Source organism: Andrographis paniculata, unplaced genomic scaffold (assembly GCF_009805555.1).
Source record: "Andrographis paniculata isolate CXL003 unplaced genomic scaffold, ASM980555v1 Contig71END, whole genome shotgun sequence".
In the NCBI taxonomy this organism is placed as follows: Eukaryota; Viridiplantae; Streptophyta; class Magnoliopsida; order Lamiales; family Acanthaceae; genus Andrographis; species Andrographis paniculata.
Window position 1 is genome coordinate 1,314,393 of NW_026137608.1, and position 5,145 is coordinate 1,319,537.

Consider the following 5,145-nt stretch of genomic DNA (forward strand, 5'->3'; position numbering starts at 1 on the left):
GGCAGCAATGAGGTCGGTCGAGTAGGGCAGACAGCTGGTATAATAGCAGCCGACTCGTCGGCTGCTGCGAATGGTCGCTGAGGTGCCGACCTGGGTCCCTATGGAAAGTAGTATATGAAACGGTTAGTGTTTTCTGCAAGAAATATGGTGGTATGGATTGGTTTAATCTTACCAAATTCACAGAAGTCTCCGAATCGGACGAAGACACTTCTTCCATTTCTGGAGGTTGGGCTGCCACAGGTGGTTCTTCTGCCTGCCACTCGATGGCTAGAGGGAGCGCCGCTGCTGGTTGGGCGGCTGCAGGTTGGGCGGCTGCATCTAGAGCCACTGCAGCCGGAATCTCTGGGGCACCTTCAATTTCGGGATCAGCAGCATCAGGGATGTCGTTTTGAGGGTCAGCTTCGGCGAGGGCGGCTGGTTCTTCCTTTGACATGGATGAGTCTGATGCCATGTATGGCGGTCGACCCATCTGGGAAGTAGTCCCCTCGCTGTCAGAAGAGACCCCTGCTGCTGATGCGATGGGTGAAGGTGTCTGTGGAAAATCATGGAAATGTTTGTTGTTAAATATATCAAGGTTGCTCATTAGAATCCTAAGTATTGCTGATGAGAGAACTTACTAGTTCTATAGGCACTGCTGGTAGAGATGGCCTCCTGGTCGGGTGCCTGGCCCGACCACTCCTCGGTACGGGAGGAAGAGTTTGCCTCCTCGTCGGGTCCTCCGCCCGACTGCTCATTGGCAAATTGGTTTGGACCATAGGTCCGGTTGAATGGTCGGCTGGGAGTGGCGTCGGTTGCGTGGTCGGTGTCACCAAGGTCGGTTCTGGTGAATGAAATGAGTAAAATCAAAGTTACGATATAGTGAATTGGTTCACGGTGTTCAGAAACATTACCAATTCGGGGTCGGGTCCTTGCTGACGTCCTATTTGTTCCAAGGTCTGCTAGTGTTTGCTGATCGGTCCCCGAGGTCGGGGGTGTTTGCAGCTGGGAAGCTTTCCTTTTTCGCGTTGGACCACTAGATCCGATCCCCGGGGCGGCTGTTTGTGGCTGGGTGCTAGTGTGTCTAGCCGCCCCTAGAACCAATCCTTGGGGGGGAAGGAGTATGTTCAGCAACCGACCCTCATTAGGGGAAATCAGGGGCCATACAACCGACCACCATTCATTGAATGTTTCTACAGTCTCAGGGTTGGAGCGGAAAGGAATATAAGAATTGGAAATTATGTACGGGGTGAGGTGCGAGATATAAGAAGGGATTGAATTAGGTAGGACTCGTCGGTCGGGACTTTGGAAAATTATATGCGGACAAGCGACGGGTCCAGGGATACCTTGGCAGCAGCCGAACTGGCGTGCCATGAATTGAGGTTCATAATTAAAAGTGTAAAAAGTTTTCTGCCCTTTTTTATCAAGTTTTTTGCTGCTAAAAAGAGACCTGGGTTTGAGGGCAACGTCCCAGGCAAAAGAATAGGTGGGATGAGGACAAGGCTCAGGAGTCGGAAGAGGATTTGGTGCTGGAAAGGGCCAAAAATGGTCGGGAGCATAACCCGCATATTTTTTATACATAGAAAATCGAGAGTTACTGCGGGTATCTGTTAAAATTGCGGTTATTATCGGATCGGAAGATTGGAGTTTATTGCGTCCTGAGCAGAGTCGGTTGAGGGCTAATCCCAAATGTTTTTCAGCTATTGGCATAGTGGGCGGAGATCCTAAGTTAAACGCGTTGGGGAAGTAAAGACGGAACCAAAGTTCTAAAAACCAAAAAGGACCCGACGCGGCAGTGTCTAATTTTCTACTATCATTATCTGTTAGACGAAGGCTAACTCTAGTAAGTCCTTCAAACAGATTGGCTAAAAACAGGCTGCCAAGGGAAAAGAACCGACCTGACGCGATATGAATGGCCAAGTCAAGATGAGAAGGAAGAACACATTTGGAAGGGGAAATAATAACGTACCTACAAAGCCAAAAAAGGATAAAGGCAGTATGCTCCCGGTCGGTTACAGGGGTCCCTGGAGCCCCTTGCTGGTCGGTTGCGAACTTTGTCCAACCCCATTCCTTCACACCTTGTAAAGACCACCCGGGATGGTCTTCTGATGGCTCCTGCCCATCTAGGGCTCCCATCACAGGGTCTTCACCCACGACTGGGAGATGCGCGATCATTGCCACATCCATAAGAGTTGGGCCAAAGGGGCCTGATGGTAAGAGGAAAGTCCCATTTTTCGCATTCCAGAAGGCAGACATGGCCAACAGCACCTTCTCATGCAGGTTGATAGGCATGGTGGATAATAGTATGGCCTGGTCGATTTTTTGAGATCGCCATTGGGTTTGGAAGTGTTCTGCTACCCGTCGATACCAAGCGCGGTAAAGATCTTTTGGGTCTGTGAGATGGGTTTTGATGCTGTCTCGAATGCGAATTGCTTGGTAGTTGGGGTTGTTGATAGCCAGGGAATTTCGAGATTCCAAAACTTCCCTCATCCGATTTGCGTCTTCAGGAGTAGTGCAATATGGGCGGATCGTCGGAGTTAGTACTTTCGAGGCTGAAAATGGACCCTCTGGGAGGGTTCCGTCGAAAGGAAGAGCAGGAAGGTATTGATTCGCCATAGTTAGAGTGTTTTGGGATTGTGATTCACAAAAGCTTGTATTGCGGAGAAGGAAGTTAATCAGGAGTGTTGCAGTAACTGGTGCAGTTGCTAAGAGAATTTTTCGAGAAGGTAGTGATTTATGAACTTCCAAACATTGATTGTTAAATGGCGTTTGAAAGTCCCTTGGCGGCGGGCAAGTTGTTACGTACGAAATTTAGAATTAGGTTAAAAGCCCAAGGTAAAAAGAAGAATGGGCCTGGCAATAGGGTTGATTGAACTGGCTGAAGGACACCGTGAGGAAATCAAGGAAAATAGATTTATTTCTAAGGAAAATACAAGACGGAAGGTCCTCAGGTCGGTAGGTCCTCAAGACGGAAGGTCCTCAAGACGGAAGGTCCTCAGGGCGGAAAGACCTCAGGTCGGAAGGATCTCAGGTCGGTAGGTCCTCAAGACGGAAAGACCTCAGGTCGGAAGGTCTTCAGGTCGGGAGGTCCTCAAGACGGAAGATCCTCAGGGCGGAAAGACCTTAGGTCGGAAAGATCTCAGGTCGGTAGGTCCTCAAGACGGAAAGACCTCGGGTCGGAAGGTCTTCAGGTCGGGAGGTCCTCAAGACGGAAAATCATCAGGACGGAAGGTCTTCAGGTCGGTAGGTCCTCAAGACGGAAAGACCTCGGGTCGGAAGGTCTTCAGGTCGGGAGGTCCTCAAGACGGAAAATCATCAGGACGGAAGGTCTTCAGGTCGGTAGGTCCTCAAGACGGAAAGTCATTAGGACGGGAAGTCCGCAGGTCGGGAGGCTTTCAGGTCGGGAAAAGGAAGTTAAGATCTCAAGAATTGATCCAAATCCAGACCGAAGTCGGGCAGACGCGGAGGTCTGTTAAGAGGAAGGTCGGGCAAGGAAGAGGTACGGACAGACGCGGAGGTCTTCGGTCGAAGACGGAGGGCGGCTGACGCGGAGGTCGGCCCAAGTGAGGTCGGGCGAAGAAGCAGGTCGGGCGAAGGATGAAGTCGGGCCAAAAGAGCGGAAGGTCTGTAGTCGGCTCAAAGAGTGAAATATAGGGATAATTTTGGTTTGCTGAGGACGCGTGTCAGCAGGAGAAGGGTTGGAAGGCGGTTGAAAAGGAGACGTTGTAACCGTTCGGGTGACGGTTTTCAGTACGGTTTCCCAGAGAATATTTAAAGATTTGGATCATCATTTGGCAAGGTATCTTCAATCAACTTCAACAAAGCAAAGTCAGATTTGGGGATCACCACTTTAAATTTCAGTCTTTTATTTTCCAATTTATTTTCTGTACCGTACAGTGTTTAGAGATTCCTAATCTCAGGCACTAATTAATCAAGTTTAAGGATATTTTCTATATCTTTGAATTTTACTTTATTCTTGTTGAAAAATTACATCAACAATAGGAAAATAAAACACTACATCAATATGCTATTTAAAATAATAATTTTTACGTTGACTTTCAGGTCAATATAATATGAATCTCAAAAATTACAAAAAATCAAACACTACATCAATATGCCATTTAAAATAAAAATCTCTTTGCGGCGGCTAATATGAAAGTTGTAGGTATTATATAATTAATAAGAGATTAAAAAGTATATTAGTTAAAATAATTATAATATAATAAAAATAATTATAAATTAAAATTAATATAACTAAATAGTTTAATTAAAATAAAAAATTTAATAAATTATATTAAATTTTAAAATATGATTAAAATATATAATTATATTTTAAAAAAAATATATAATTTATACGGAACAGACGGATATAAAAAGAATGAAACAAAATTAAATGAAACAAAAAAAGAAAAGAGTAAATATTTTTTTTTACTTTGACTTTTTCAAAGTCAATATAATTTGAACTTCAAAAAATAAATAAATAAAACATTGTCAGTTCAATAATATTTTTTTCACTTTGACTTTTCCAAGGTCAATATAATAATATAATTTGAACTTCCTCCATTACTATAGATAGGATTAAATTGTTTATACTCACGGTATTTTGTATCCGTAGTTGTATTTGTATTTTATCCTCAAATAATGATTATTTATGATATTTTGCAAGAATAATAAAACATACATTTTAAAAAATATGAAAATTGTAATTTTTTATTTAATTTTATTTTAAAAATTGAATAAAAATAAGATATTCTATCCCTTGAGTATTTAAAAAATATACGAAAATATTGATTATTCAACGGTTTGTTTAGTTTTAATTTGAAATTAAGATGGTGATTCGAATTTTGGTTTAAATGGTATTTTGATATAATATCTCGAGAGCGAACATAATAAACTTTTATTGAAAATCGTACGGAATGAAAAGTTTATTTTAAATAAAAAAAAAGGCTTTGTTCGCTCAATATTTTTCGATGAATTAATTTTTGGTGTGTGATTGAAAAATTATGTAAAAAAACATATAAAATATATTTTAAGCTGAATATTTGATTTTTTTTACTTTTTTTAATTTTGTGAAATATATTTTATATTCTTTAATACTCTCTTCGACTCACCTTTTGTGTTCGATTTACCGTAGATACTAGATACTAGAATTTAAATAAAGTATAATTA